The sequence below is a fragment of the Oncorhynchus nerka genome, linkage group LG15, assembly GCF_034236695.1.
Source record: "Oncorhynchus nerka isolate Pitt River linkage group LG15, Oner_Uvic_2.0, whole genome shotgun sequence".
In the NCBI taxonomy this organism is placed as follows: domain Eukaryota; kingdom Metazoa; phylum Chordata; class Actinopteri; order Salmoniformes; family Salmonidae; genus Oncorhynchus; species Oncorhynchus nerka.
In genome coordinates this window covers 67,472,849-67,488,852 of record NC_088410.1, presented here as the reverse complement: position 1 = coordinate 67,488,852, position 16,004 = coordinate 67,472,849, and the positions used below count along the sequence as shown (strand labels likewise).

General features: G+C 42.1%; 1 pseudogene; it reads right to left on the bottom strand.

Annotated features, from left to right (window-relative positions):
* Window positions 1-16,004, bottom strand: part of LOC115142327 (protein OS-9-like) — a 41,501-nt pseudogene that overhangs the window by 20,296 nt on the left and 5,201 nt on the right.

Here is a 16,004-nt window from a genome sequence, read left to right as displayed (position 1 = left end):
TCCCAGTGGAAAGAGGGGAACCGGCCAGGCAGAGACAGCAAGGGCGGTTCGTTGCTCCAGAGCCTTTCCGTTCACCCTCCCACTCCTGGGCCAGACTACACTCAATCATATGACCCACGGAAGAGATGAGTCTTCATTAAAGACTTAAAGGTTGAGACCGAGTTTGCGTTTCTGACATGGGTAGGCAGACCGTTCCATAAAAATGGAGCTCTATAGGAGAAAGCCCTGCCTCCAGCTGTTTGCTTAGAAATTCTAGGGACAATTAGGAGGCCTGCGTCTTGTGACCGTAGCGTACGTGTAGGTATGTACGGCAGGACCAAATCAGAGAGATAGGTAGGAGCAAGCCCATGTAATGCTTTGTAGGTTAGCAGTAAAAACCTTAAAATCAGCCCTCGCTTTGACAGGAAGCCAGTGTAGAGAGGCTAGCACTGGAGTAATATGATCAAATTTTTGGGTTCTAGTCAGGATTCTAGCAGCCGTATCTAGCACCAACTGAAGTTTAGTGCTTTATCCGGGTAGCCGGAAAGTAGAGCATTGCAGTAGTCTAACCTAGAAGTGACAAAAGCATGGATTAATTTTTCTGCATCATTTTTGGACAGAAAGTTTCTGATTTTTGCAATGTTACGTACAGTGCCTTGCGAAAGTATTCGGCCCCCTTGAACTTTGCGACATTTCATGCTTCAAACATAAAGATATAAAACTGTATTTTTTTGTGAAGAATCAACAACAAGTGGGACACAATCATAAAGTGGAACGACATTTATTGGATATTTCAAACTTTTTTAACGAATCAAAAACTGAAAAATTGGGCGTGCAAAATTATTCAGCCCCCTTAAGTTAATACTTTGTAGCGCCACCTTTTGCTGCGATTACAGCTGTAAGTCGCTTGGGGTATGTCTCTATCAGTTTTGCACATCGAGAGACTGAAACTTTTTCCCATTCCTCCTTGCAAAACAGTTTAAGCTCAGTGAGGTTGGATGGAGAGCATTTGTGAACAGCAGTTTTCAGTTCTTTCCACAGATTCTCGATTGGATTCAGGTCTGGACTTTGACTTGGTCATTCTAACACCTGGATATGTTTATTTTTGAACCATTCCATTGTAGATTTTGCTTTGTTTTGGATCATTGTCTTGTTGGAAGACAAATCTCTGTCCCAGTCTCAGGTCTTTTGCAGACTCCATCAGGTTTTCTTCCAGAATGGTCCTGTATTTGGCTCCATCCATCTTCCCATCAATTTTAACCATCTTCCCTGTCCCTGCTGAAGAAAAGCAGGCCCAAACCATGATGCTGTCACCACCATGTTTGACAGTGGGGATGGTGTGTTCAGGGTGATGAGCTGTGTTGCTTTTACGCCAAATATAACGTTTTGCATTGTTACCAAAAAGTTCAATTTTGGTTTCATCTGACCAGAGCACCTTCTTCCACATGTTTGGTGTGTCTCCCAGGCGGCTTGTGGCAAACTTTAAACAACACTTTTTATGGATATCTTTAAGAAATGGCTTTCTTCTTGCCACTCTCCCACAAAGGCCAGATTTGTGAAATATACGACTGATTGTTGTCCTATGGACAGAGTCTCCCACCTCAGCTGTAGATCTCTGCAGTTCATCCAGAGTGATCATGGGCCTCTTGGCTGCATCTCTGATCAGTCTTCTCCTTGTATGAGCTGAAAGTTTAGAGGGACGGCCAGGTCTTGGTAGATTTGCAGTGGTCTGATACTTCCATTTCAATATTATCGCTTGCACAGTGCTCCTTGGGATGTTTAAAGCTTGGGAAATATTTTTGTATCCAAATCCGGCTTTAAACTTCTTCACAACAGTATCTCGGACCTGCCTGGTGTGTTCCTTGTTCTTCATGATGCTCTCTGCGCTTTTAACGGACCTCTGAGACTATCACAGTGCAGGTGCATTTATACGGAGACTTGATTACACACAGGTGGATTGTATTTATCATCATTAGTCATTTAGGTCAACATTGGATCATTCAGAGATCCTCACTGAACTTATGGAGAGAGTTTGCTGCACTGAAAGTAAAGGGGCTGAATAATTTTGCATGCCCAATGTCTCATTTTTTGATTTGTTAAAAAAGTTTGAAATATCCAATAAATGTCGTTCCACTTCATGATTGTGTCCCACTTGTTGTTGATTCTTCACAAAAAAATACAGTTTTATATCTTTATGTTTGAAGCCTGAAATGTGGCAAAAGGTTGCAAAGTTCAAGGGGGCCGAATACTTTCGCAAGGCACTGTAGATGGAAAAAAGCTGTCCTTGAAATGGTCTTGATATGTTCGTCAAAAGAGAGATCAGGGTCCAGAGTAACGCCGAGGTCCTTCACAGTTTTATTTGAGATGACTGTCCAACCATTAAGATTAATTGTCAGATTCAACAGAAGATCTCTTTGTTTCTTGGGACCTAGAACAAGCATCTCTGTTTTGTCCGAGTTTAAAAGTAGAAAGTTTGCAGCCATCCACTTCCTTATGTCTGAAACACGTGCTTCTACCAAGGGCAATTTTGGGGCTTCACCATGTTTCATTGAAATGTACAGCTGTGTGTCATCCGCATAACAGTGAAAGTTAACGTTATGTTTTTGAATAACATCCCCAAGAGGTAAAATATATAGTGAAAACAATAGTGGTCCTAAAACGGAACCTTGAGGAACACTGAAATTTACAGTTGATTTGTCAGAGGACAAACCATTCACAGAGACAAACTGATATCTTTCCGACAGATAAGATCTAAACCAGGCCAGAACTTGTCCGTGTAGACCAATTTGGGTTTCCAATCTCTCCAAAAGAATGTGGTGATCGATGGTATCAAAAGCAGCACTAAGGTCTAGGAGCACGAGGACAGATGCAGAGCCTCGGTCCGATGCCATTAAAATGTCATTTACCACCTTCACAAGTGCCGTCTCAGTGCTATGATGGGGTCTAAAACCAGACTGAAGCATTTCGTATACATTGTTTGTCTTCAGGAAGGCAGTAAGTTGCTGCGCAACAGCCTTTTCTAAAAAATTTGAGAGGAATGGAAGATTCGATATAGGCCGATAGTTTTTTATATTTTCTGGGTCAAGGTTTGGCTTTTTCAAGAGAGGCTTTATTACTGCCACTTTTAGTGAGTTTGGTACACATCCGGTGGATAGAGAGCCGTTTATTATGTTCAACATAGGAGTGCCAAGCACAGGAAGCAGCTCTTTCAGTAGTTTAGTTGGAATAGGGTCCAGTATGCAGCTTGAAGGTTTAGAGGCCATGATTATTTTCATCATTGTGTCAAGAGATATAGTACTAAAACACTTGAGCATCTCTCTTGATCCTAGGTCCTGGGAGAGTTGTGCAGGCTCAGGACAACTGAGCTTTGAAGGAATACGCAGATTTAAAGAGGAGTCCGTAATTTGCTTTCTAATAATCATAATCTTTTCCTCAAATAAGTTCATGAATTTATCACTGCTAAAGTGAAAGTCATCCTCTCTTGGGGAATGCTGCATTTTAGTTAGCTTTGCGACAGTATCAAAAAGGAATTTCGGATTGTTCTTATTTTCCTCAATTAAGTTAGAAAAATAGGATGATTGAGCAGCAGTAAGGGCTCTTCGGTACTGCACGGTACTGTCTTTCCAAGCTAGTCGGAAGACTTCCAGTTTAGTGTGGCGCCATTTCCGTTCCAATTTTCTGGAAGCTTGCTTCAGAGCTCGGGTATTTTCTGATTATGATCAGTGATTAGTTCATTGACTATAATTGCCTTTGAAGTAAGGGATCTAACATTAAGTAGCCCTATTTTGAGATGTGAGGTATCATGATATCTTTCAATAATGACAGGAATGGAGGTGGTCTTTATCCTAGTGAGATTGCTAAGGCGAACACCGCCATGTTTAGTTTTGCCCAACCTAGGTCGAGGCACAGACACGGTCTCAATGGTGATAGCTGAGCTGACTACACTGACTGTGCTAGTGGCAGACTCCACTATGCTGGCAGGCTGGCTAACAGCCTGCTGCCTGGCCTGCACCCTATTTCATTGTGGAGCTAGAGGAGTTAGAGCCCTGTCTATGTTGGTAGATAAGATGAGAGCACCCCTCCAGCTAGGATGGAGTCCGTCACTCCTCAGCAGGTCAGGCTTGGTCCTGTTTGTGGGTGAGTCCCAGAAAGAGGGCCAATTATCTACAAATTCTATCTTTTGGGAGGGGCAGAAAACAGTTTTCAACCAGCGATTGAGTTGTGAGACTGCTGTAGAGCTCATCACTCCCCCTAACTGGGAGGGGGCCAGAGACAATTACTCGATGCCGACACATCTTTCTAGCTGATTTACACGCAGAAGCTATGTTGCGCTTGGTGATCTCTGACTGTTTCATCCATGTTGAGTGGCCTTCCAATGCTAGATGAAATAGAATATAGACTGCTTTATAACGAGAAGTTGCATTCTGTTCCCTTCCTCTTACAATCACATGATCATCAACCAGACATCTAATTCTAATATGTATATAGTCTGTCCAACTCAAACTCTGGTAGATTACAAGTCCAACCTTCAGATTGACCTCTTCATCAATATACAGTAAAGTGAGGTAGCATGTCACAATTTGGTTAGGGAATGCAAACTGACCAATCAGATAAGCACGATTGAGATTGAACTATCAATACAAGTTGCACAACTCATTGCAAAAGCATCCGCCTGGGCAAACATATGCCCTTTCATTTCCTTTAAAGCATCACTTTATTACTTATAACTGTCTGCAATAGTTCTGGTGTAGAGAGGCCTGAAAACAGTTTAGATGTTGATGCAATATGAAGCACTGCCGTCTCTACGCAGTGATGTTGTATTCCTCCCCTTAGTCTTCTGTGGTTTGTGTCTGACCTTCACTAGGCAAGGGGCAGTGTGCATAGGCTTGAGCAAATCTGGGATGCTTGGTCCGGTGTAGCCTTGGGAGTCAGGCTCAGAGGCTCGGTCCTGGTGAAACCTCACTGCCTGGGCTGGAAGGCTGCATTCATACATCTGCTTGTATTTGCTGGACACAAGCTTGATTTCATCTGTCTTAGACTGCAATGTGGGAAACATGACATAATGTTAGATAAAACAGACTGTATTACCAGTTACTCTTGTATTTTCCTGTAACATTACTTGGAAAATAGCAAGCTAGTTAGCTAAGTTAAGCAAGAAGCCTATCTGACAGCTGTCAACTTGAAACTGCGTTTTCTTCTAAACGATAGGGCCAGTTAGTTACATATTAGCGGGTAGCTCAACAAGCTGTATAGGGTAGAGCCCTGCACAGGCATGAATTGTAAGCCTGAGTTCTACCCATGCCAGTGACGTTTAGGCCCTACCCAGGTCCGATTGCTTCTGCCAAATTTAAGGCCTGGCCCAAAATCAGATATAACTTCCTCCATTAGTAAATCCATTAGCTGCTCCTCTTGGTCTTTCACTAGCTCCCTGCGTGCAGCTAGCTCTGCATGCGCTCTGCTCTTGGTGGCTGTGAGTAACCATAGCAACAGCTCTGCTTGGTCTACTCTGCTCGGACTGCTCTGCTCAATGAGGGAGCAGTTAGCTATTAGCTACTTTGTCACTCTACACTCCGACAAAACTCAAGGAACATTATTTTCTGTGAAATAATCTCTTCCATTTAATATTTGACTCGGTTGAAGCACTTCTGACACCGTGTTATGATCTTAGTTAGATATGACTCTACTGCGCAACAGAGCACAAGCAAATGGCTCAGATTCAAAATGATAGTGATACATTTTGTGATACCCGAGCCCTACTCGTACCCTAGTTCAGGGTTCATACACATTGACAGATGAAATTTCATGACTTTTCACCAAATTTCCATACCCAACAATAGGCAGCTTCTATGTACGTTTACAAAAGTAAGCGTAATGTGGTATTGACACTGCGAGGCTGCTCTCTGACCTCATGTACCATCCCCTGTCATTGAGCAAGGCACTTAACCTGTTAGGCAACTGTATAAAACATGTTGTTAACACTCAGTCTGGAGAGCTACTGGGTGTGCAGACTTTTAATCAAGCCCTGCATCTCAGGGCTAGAGGTGCCACTACAGATCCTGGTTCAATTCCAGGCTGTATCACAACCGGCCGTGATTGGGAGTCCCATAGAACAACGCACAATTGGCCCAGCGTCGTCCAGGTTAGGGTTTGGCCGGGGTAGGCCATCATTGTAAATAAGAATTTGTTCTTAACCTCACTAGGGAAGGGGGCACTATTTTCACCTCTGGATGAAAAGCGTGCCCAAAGTAAACTACCTGCTACTCAGGCCCAGAAGCTAGGATATGCATGTAATTAGTAGATTGGATAGAAAACACTCCAAAAACTGTTGAAATAATGTATGTGAGTATAACATAACTGACATGGCAGGCGAAAACCTGAGAAAATTCCATCCAGGAAGTGGGATTTTTTTATGTTTTCCATTGACTGCCTATACATATTTCATTGACTTAGGACTCAAATTGCACTTCCTATGGCTTCCACTAGATGTCAACAGTCTTTAGAAATTGTTTCAGGCTTGTATTCTGAAAAATGAGGGAGTAAGACCACTCTGAATGAGTAGACACTGCAGTGTCCCAGAGGTTTTTGCGTGCCTTTCTTGTTTTCCTTTTATAGTGACGAAGCTTTTGTCCGGTTGAAATATTATTGATTATGACTAAAAGCAACCTGAGGATTGATTATAAACATTGTTTGACATGTTTCTACGAACTTTACTGATACTTTTCGGATTTTTCGTCTGCCTGTTGTGACTGCCTTTGAGCCTGTGGATTACTGAACAAAACGCGCGAACAAAACTGAGGTTTTTGGATATAAAAGAGGGACTTTATCGAACAAAACTAACATTTATTAAGTGGGAGTCTTGTGAGTGCAACCATATGAAGATCATCAAAGGTAAGTGATTTAATTTTATCGCTATTTCTGACCATATTTCAACTATATATGGTTCCTACTTGGCTGGTAACTGTTTGTAATGATTTGTCTGCTGGGTGCTGTTCTCAGATAATCGCATGGTATGCTTTCACCGTAAAGCCTTTTTGAAATCTGACACCGTGGTTGGATTAACAATAAATTAATCTTTAAACCGATGTATAACACTTGTATGTTTTATGAGTATTTCTGTTTTTGAATTTGGCGCTCTGCAATTTCACTGGATGTTGGCCAGGTGGGACTCTACCGTCCCACATCCCCTAGAGCGGTTAACTGACTTGTCTAGTTAAATAAAGGTTAAATAGAAATAAAAAAGTATGTGGAAGGGTCTACAGACAATCACGGATTACAAAGGGAAAATCAGCCACGTCGCGGACAATGACGTCTCGCTCCAGAACAAGCTAAACACCTTATTCGCCCACTTTATTCCATCGATGCGGCCCGCTCCCAAAGACTGTGGGCTCTTGATCTCCGTGGCTGACGTGAGTAAGACATTTACGTGTGTTAACCATCGCAAGGATTCCGGCCCGGACGACATCCCTAGCCGCGTCCTCAGAGCATGCGCAGACCAGCTAGCTGGAGTGTTTGACATATTCAATCTCTCCCTATCCCAGTCTGCTGTCCCCACTTGCTTCAAGATATCCACCATTGTTCCTGTACCCAAGAAAGGAAAGTTAACTGAACTCTGTGCTAGCGAAATGGGACTGTTTCACTAGCACAGGCTGGAATATGTTCCGGGACTCATCCAATGGTATTGAGGAGTTTACCACACCAGCCTTCATTAATAACTGCATCAAGGACATCGTCCTTACAATGACCGTATGTACATATCCTGACCAGAAGCCATGGATTACAGGCAACATCCACATCAAGATAAAGGCTAGATCTGCCGCTTTCAAGGAGCAGGATACTAACCCGGACACTTATAAGTAATCCCGCTACGCTCACCGGATGTGGCAGGGCTTGCAAACTGTCACAGATTACAAAGCGAAACTCAGACGCGAGCCTACCATGTGTGAGATCACCAGCTATTCTGGATGACTGTGTGATCACACTCTCCGGAGCTGATGTAAGACCTTGAAAAAGGTTAACATTCCCAGACGGATTACTAGAACATGCACTGACCAGCTGGCAAGTGTCTTCACTTACATTTTCAACCTCTCCCTGACCCAGTTTGTAATACCTACATGTTCCAATGTAAGGTACCTGTCTAAATGAATATTGCCCCGTATCACTCACATCTGTAGCCGTGAAATTCTTTGAAAGGCTGGTCATGGCTCACATCAACACCCTCATCCCAGACCCACTCCAATTCGCATACCGGCCCATCAGATCCATAGATGACGCAATATATTTTACAATTCACACTGCCCTTCCCCACTTAGACAAAAGGAACACCCTATGTGAGAATACTGTTCATTGACTACAGCTCACCTTTCAACGCCATAGTGCCCTCAAAGCTCATCACTAAGCTAAGGACCCTGGGACTGAACATCTCCCCATGCAGCTAGATCCTGGGAGGTGGCCCCCAGGTGGTGAGGGTAGGCAACAGCAAATCTTCCAAACTGACCCGAACACGGAGGCCCCTCAGGGGTCCGTGCTTAGTCCCCTCCTATGCTCCCTGTTCAGCCACGGCTGCATGACTCCAACAAAATTAAGTTTGCCGACGACACAACGGTGATAGCCCTGATTGTTAACTTAAAATGACAACGACTAGGTTCCAGTTTAATAGCGTTTACTAAACCATATTTCAACAATATATGGTTGCCATTGCACTCAGGCCAGATCCATCAACAGTGAGACTACCGCACAAGCGTACTAATTAACAGAGTGATTGCATCATAATAACAGAGATATAAGGATACTTAAAACATTAACTTAATCTCCCACTTTTCTTTATAGACAAATAAAACATCAACAAAATAATTCAAATAGCCCAACTATTATTTAAGTTACCATTACAAATGGGTTGTGTTCCACTTTCCATTAGGAGCACAATACCTTTTTAGTCAGTCAGCAAGCTGTTCCTTTGTGGCTGACCACAGAATCCACTGGCTTCTCTGTACTTGAATAAATTCCTTGATGCTGCTAATCTCAAGACAAAGTCTTTTCTCTGTGACAGACTTGGTAGCATCAACTAAGGAGTAGTTGTCAGTGACACAAACTACGGGTAGAAATGTGCCGTTTTGTCTCACAGATGGTAAGCTCTGAGTTGCCAGAAAGATGGCATTGTCAATTCCATCCGCAAGAGCAAGGGTTTCCCAGTAAGAGTGCTTTGGACAGCCCTTCTGATCATTTTTGACTGCCAACAGATGGGTGAAGGAAGATTCTCACCTATTAACACAATTAGATGTCCACCTTGTGTGCCTCCATCTGTAAGGTTCCCTAGGGAAGCATCACTGAAGGCAACTAGTTTCAGAGAGGCATCTTTTCCAACATTTTTTTTTTTTTAACCTTTATTTTACTAGGCAAGTCAGTTAAGAACAAATTCTTATTTTCAATGACAGCCTAGGGTTAACTGCCTGTTCAGGGGCAGAATGACAGATTTGTACCTTGTCAGCTCGGGGATTTGAACTTGTAACCTTCCGATTACTAATCCAACGCTCTAACCACTAGGCTACCCTGCCGCCCCACATGCTGAAACTTGAGTCACTTGTTGTGATTTCAGTTCACGAACAACTTTGTTTGCCTCATGAATGGTTTGTACAGTGTTAGGTTTTGTGTTGGATGCCAAGTTGCAGCCATCAAACATTACATCAGGTCTACTCTGTCAAACAACCCATAGACTTTTACCTATCTTTGACCTAAATTGATCAGCTTCAATTCCACAGAGAGGGGAATTCCTTTGTATGGCTCTTGAAGAATCCATGTGCATGGGTTGAAAATTATTGATATAACTTTCCTGTTGCATCAGTATTGTTCCGTCAACTATAATAAACTCTATGCCAACGTAACAAAAACTATCATACTCCTCACGACTGACCTGGAAAACGGCTTTGAGGTGTGGAATAACAGTTGTAGCAAAGGTCTATGAGCCACCCCAGATAAAGTCATCAACATGACAGGCAAGTACTCCAGTCACATTGCAGTCTTGATCAAGCCAATAGAAGACGGCAGGATCCAATTGTGACATTTTTCCACCTGTTCTTAACATTGTTGCCTTGACTTTGTTGTACCTGTAGATGAATGCATCTGCCAGGCCATACATACACTTTTTTAGTTTCCAGTGTTCCTTCGCTCTTAGCTTCAGGCAGAAGTTGGATGTGAATGTGCCTTAACAGCTATGTTGTCTGCATAAATGCAGATTTAATGTCTATGGTGTCTATTTTTTCTGGCAGAACACTGTCACCAGAAATCAGAGTGACTCTGAGGCGCATGTTGGTGAGTCTTTTGGGAGTTCTTAAGCAGTCAGCTCCTCAACCTCTAGCCACTTGATGCGCTTTTGGAACTATTCCAGGTAAGGATTCTAAGGGTACACACCCACCTTGTTGAGACACATTTTTGGCCAATGTCTTTGACTTCCTCAAACACTCAATTTTTCCTCCAATTACTGAGCTCATCTAGTTTAGAGTCAAATGACACAGCCTTTGTTTCAAGTACATCATCATTTTGAATGTCATTCTGTTTTTCTCAACTTTCTATTGGTTCAATTCTGAGATGATCTACAAATGATAGGTCAGCTGACCCTGTTGTACCAGAAAGTGTAGCTGGTTCAGAGTACTGCAAGTTGTACCAGTTCTGGTGTTTTCCTTTGGCTTTTCCTGCTCGTCCAATGACGGTTGGTGTATGTGGAATACCACTTTCTCTGTCTATGTATTTAACAGTGTGTTCAGTTTTCAGATTGGAACAACCATGTTGTCTTAACACGTGTGGCTGTTGAACGTTTTACTCATTTGAATGCTCAACAGTATTACCTGTTTCATGGTTGAAGGTCTCTGCTCCATTTCCTGTGTCAGTTTCAGTGTCCATATCATTGGATGCGACATCTGGTATGTTCCTGTCTGTTAATGTGTCCTTTTTTGTCATTTTCATTAGGAGGCTGATTCTCAGCAAGAACCACTCCATCGTGTTGATCATTTACTTTGTGCAATCTTGAGTGATGCACCCTGACAATACCTCACAAATATCCCCACACAATCTTGGCTAATGACTACTTCCGGTCCTTTCCACTCTACAGTCAACTCTTTTGTAGTACACTTTGTTTCCAGTCTCGTACTTCTCATCGGTGGGACGAAGCTGTTTACACAGATCCCTCTCTGAATTCTCTCTGAACACACTGCTTCAGTGAACCCTTTTCTCGCTGCATGTAGTGCTGAAAGTTGCTGTCCCACCCATGCACTCACACTGGTCCCTTCTAGTGCTGGAAGCTTGTCAACCAGTACAAAGGGAAGATTAGGGTTCTGCCCCAACACTAGTTGGTATGGGCTGTAGCCATGAACATTGTGCATTGAGTTTTTTGCCATCAAATTCCAATCTAGGGCTGTTATCCAGTCACATCTATTGTCTTGCTTCACTTTCAGCATAATCTTTGAGTGTGTGATTATGTCTCTCCAGATGTCCATTGCTCCATGGACTGCATACAGCAGTTGGCAAATCAAATCAAATGTTATTTGTCACATGTGCGGAATTCAACAGGTGGTTACTTCCATGTTGAATTTCTCAGCCATTTCTCTTATTTCATTATTTTTGAATTCTACTACATTGTCACTCTACAATTTCTGGGGCGGGCCATGCACACTTATCCAGGAATTAATTAAGTGCTTGACGATTTCACTGGGTTTCTTTGTATTCACAATGCTTCCAGCACTGGAGCGTGTGAAGTGGTCGATTATGTAAAGGTACCACACACTTGGTCCTAACTCATGTGGATCTACAGCCATTGTACTTGGAAGCCAGTGGCAAACCAACAGCTGGTCTGGGCTTAGGTTTGCTGTATTTCTGATATGTCTCCCAACTCTTAACAATCTGCCGTAGAATGGAAATACTCTCATCATCATTATTATTCCCAGAAATGCTGATTAATTTCTGAAGTCTCAACTGTAGCATGTCCAAACTGTTTTTTAAGTTAACAGTACTTTGTGTTTTTCTTCTGTGTTCATGATCTCTGTGACTGTCAGAAACTCCATGTGCTCTATGTCTGTCAAAATCTCATTTTTACATGGACTCTGTGTGATGTCTAAAATGTAATGTTTTATATGTCTAGTACAGCCTCCACCTTCTTGAGGGAAGCTTTGCTTTATAGTAAGAGGATATCTGCAGGGACCAACTCTTTTTCATTGTGACACTTAGTCTGACACATTTTTGCTGGTATCTTGACTATCTTGGTAGAATGGATGATTCTCCCATGTCCAAATTTGAAAACTCTGTTGCTTGGTGTGTCAATCATGCTTTGTACTTTCAGATTTAGTTCACTGACATAGCTATCAAGCCATTTTGCACCACACACTGTGCGTGTACATGCAGTATCAATCACAGCAGATCCTAAGGGTTCAACTAGAAAGACCTCATAATCAGAAGCAAATTCGTTTGAAAACAGTGTAATGTTACTGTGTTTACATTTCCGTCTGTTAGTTTAACTTCTAATGGCTGCAGGGGCAGTATTGAGTAGCTTGGATGAAAGGTGCCCAGAGTAAACAGCCTGCTCCTCAGTCCCAGTTACTAATATATGCATATTATTATTAGTATTGGATAGAAAACACTCTGGGGAAAAAAACCTGAGGAGAAATCCAAACAGAAAGTGAGAAATCTGAGGTTGGTAGGTTTTCAACACAGTTCCCATGTTCCCATTAAAATCCCCTTGAGATATGGATGAAGTTGCACTTCCCAGGGCTTCCACTAGATGTCAACGGTGTAAATAAATTTGAATGAGGCTTCTACTGTGTTGTGGGACTGAATAAGAACAGAATGAACAGGTGTCTGGCAGTCAGCCATTTTCTGGTCACGCGCATTCCACATGATATCCACTTGCGTTCCATTGCTCCTCAGGTCACAAAGGAATTCTCCGGTTGGAACTTTGTTGAAGATATATGATAAAAACATCCTACTGATTGATTCTGTACTTAGTTGGAAATGTTTCTTCGACCTGTAATATAACTTTTTGAAGTTTTTGTCCGAAGTAACGCTCGACCAGAACGAGCGTTTGGATATGTATACCAAACGCGTTAACAAAAGGAGGTATTTGGACATAAATAACGGACATTATCGAACAAAACAAACATTTATTGTGGACCTGGGACTGCTTTCTGATGAAGATCATCAAAGGTAAGGGAACATTTATCATGTAATTTCTGGTTTCTGTTGACTCCAACATGGCGGCTAATTTGACTATTGTTCTGAGCGCCGTCTCAGATTATTGCATGGTTTGCTTTTTCCGTAAAGTTTTTTTTAAATCTGACACAGCGGTTGCATTAAGGAGAGGTATATCTATAATTCCATGTATATAACTTGTATTATCATCTACATTTATGATGAGTTTCTGTTGAATCGATGTGGCTATTCAAAATCACTGGATGTTTTGGAACTAGTGAATGTAACTCGCCAATGTAAACTCAGATTTGTTTATATAAATATGAACTTTATCAAACAAAACATACATGTATTGTGTAACATGAAGTCCTATGAGTGTCATCTGATGAAGATCTTCAAAGGTTAGTGATTCATTTTAAGTCTTTGTGCTTTTTGTGACTCCTCTCTTTGGCTGGAGAAATGGCTGTGTTTTTCTGTGACTTGGCTCTGACCTAAGATAATCGTTTGAGGTGCTTTCGCCATAAAGCCTATTTGAAATCGGACACTGTGGTGGGATTAACAACAAGACTACCTTTAAAACGGTATAAGATACCTGTATGTTTGAGGAATTTTAATTGAGATTTCGGTTTTGAATTTGGCGCCCTGCACTTTCACTGGCTGTTGTCATATAGTCCCGTTAACGGGATTGCAGCCCAAAGAGGTTTTAACTTGTTCATTTTTATGAGGACAGTCTTTAACCCAATGGTAAGTGGGTTAAATAGCACATTTTGATCTCCTGTCTAGTGGATTTGTGGCGAGCAATGGTGCCCTCGTCTGGTTGCCTTGAACGTGACTTGTTGGCGTTTTTTTATCTGCTGCTCAGTGTAATACATTGCGTCAATCACTTGCATTCCATCTGTTATTGGTGCGCCAGACGTATTTTCAGCCAAAAATATTTTTAGTGCTGACTTCATGCAAAAGTCAGCACAGTACAAGCAGTCAAAGCCAACTGTGTCTCCCTACCATTCAGACAGGCAGTATCTACTGTAGCAATTTGAAAGCTAACACTGCATCCGGGAGAACCATATGGTGCTTGCGCATCCTCGTGTACCTCTTTAAAATAAATTATGTAGTCCGTCATTGCAACCGAAATGTCTCTAGTTACACAGTCAACGTTTGAATATGCCTTGTAGGCACGGTCTTTCTCTTGTTTAAGAAACACAGAATCTAGTGCTCTGATCAAAGTTCCCATGCAGTCATCCTTGTTGAAATCCTCAACGGATATTTCCAGTGCTGTATCTCGCGCTCTTCCGTCAAGCGATAATACCACCACAAGTGCTTGCTTTTTCTCATCCAGATTAGTAACCCGTGTCCAGATTCCAAATTAATTTTTCCAACTTCCATACAACCTCTTCTCATCGAAGCGATCTGGCATATTGTAGTTATTAGCTATCCTCTGCTACCAATGTTAACTTAAAATTACACAATGACTAGGTTCCAGTTTAACAACGTTTACTAAACTGTATTTCCACAATACATGGTTGCCATTGCACTAGGTCAGATCCATCAACTGTGAGACTACCGTGCAGGCGTACTAATAACAGAGTGATAGCATCGTAATAACAGAAATATAGGGATACTTGAACTTAACACTGATTACCGAAGAGGATGAGACAGCCTATAGGGAGGTCATCAGATACCTGGCAGTGTGTTGCCAGGACAACTACCTCTCCCTCAACGTCAGCAAGACAAAGGAGCTGATCGTGGACTACAGGATATGGAGGGCCAAGTACAAGGGCCAAGCACATCCCCATTCACATCGTCAGGGCTGAAGTGGGTAAAGAGCTAAGTTCCTCGGTGTCCACATCACTAATATGCTGACCACACAGCCCGCGTTTTGCGCATCAGTGTTGCAAAATAAATGTACACACATGTTATTCAATCATTTCACCCAAACTGGTCACGTGCATCTGCATAGCCAGGCACTAAAATAGAACCTGGTTCTATTTGACACGTGAAGCACTGCAAGTCCCGCCTCTCCCATCTCCTCATTGGTTTTGTGTGACTCAGATTTGATCAAAATTCTACAAAGATCCAGGAAAAAAAGGACATTGGGTTGTTATTTGACCTGTTTTGCACAATGTTTATACCCTAATACAAATGAGCTAGCAACAGCAAGCTAAATAGCTATACCTCCATGAATGTTTCACGTGTTTCGACCTGTTCCCAAATAATATAGTTAGTTCAGAGCTCGTTTTGATATTTCAACCTGCATGTCCTGATCACATCTGGTGTAGATGGACAAAATCAACATGCAGTCAGCATGTAAGTGTAGCGTGGTTTGTTCTGCATTGTGTACTTTTAATTAGGACGCTGCCACAACTGGATGTCTGCTAGTTGAATTTTTTATTTTATTTGCCCTGCACACGAAGAGACAACACACATTATGTTAACCCTTGGCTCAGTCCTAGCTCTCAGGCACCTTGCTAGCTGAAGGTCAGGCAAAAGAGAGCGCCAAAAGGAGATAACAGGTGCTGCGTGCACACATTCAATGCACAACAGCACAACACAAGTAAAATGATACAGAACATAATTCGGACAAAATAAAAGACATACCTGCACACGAAGAGACAACACACATTATGTTAAATCTTGGCGCAGTCTTAGCTCTCAGGCACCTGCGCAAGCACATGGACACTCACTCAAACACTGTCCCAAGTACTCACAAGTTACAATAGATACCCTAGTTAGCGAGCTTTGTGAAACTTGTTAACATAAATCTTTAAATTATCCACATTGTAACAAACTTATGTTTGCATAACAGTACATTGTGTAACATTACCACGGTTTTATATTGAACAATTTCGGAGCCAAGG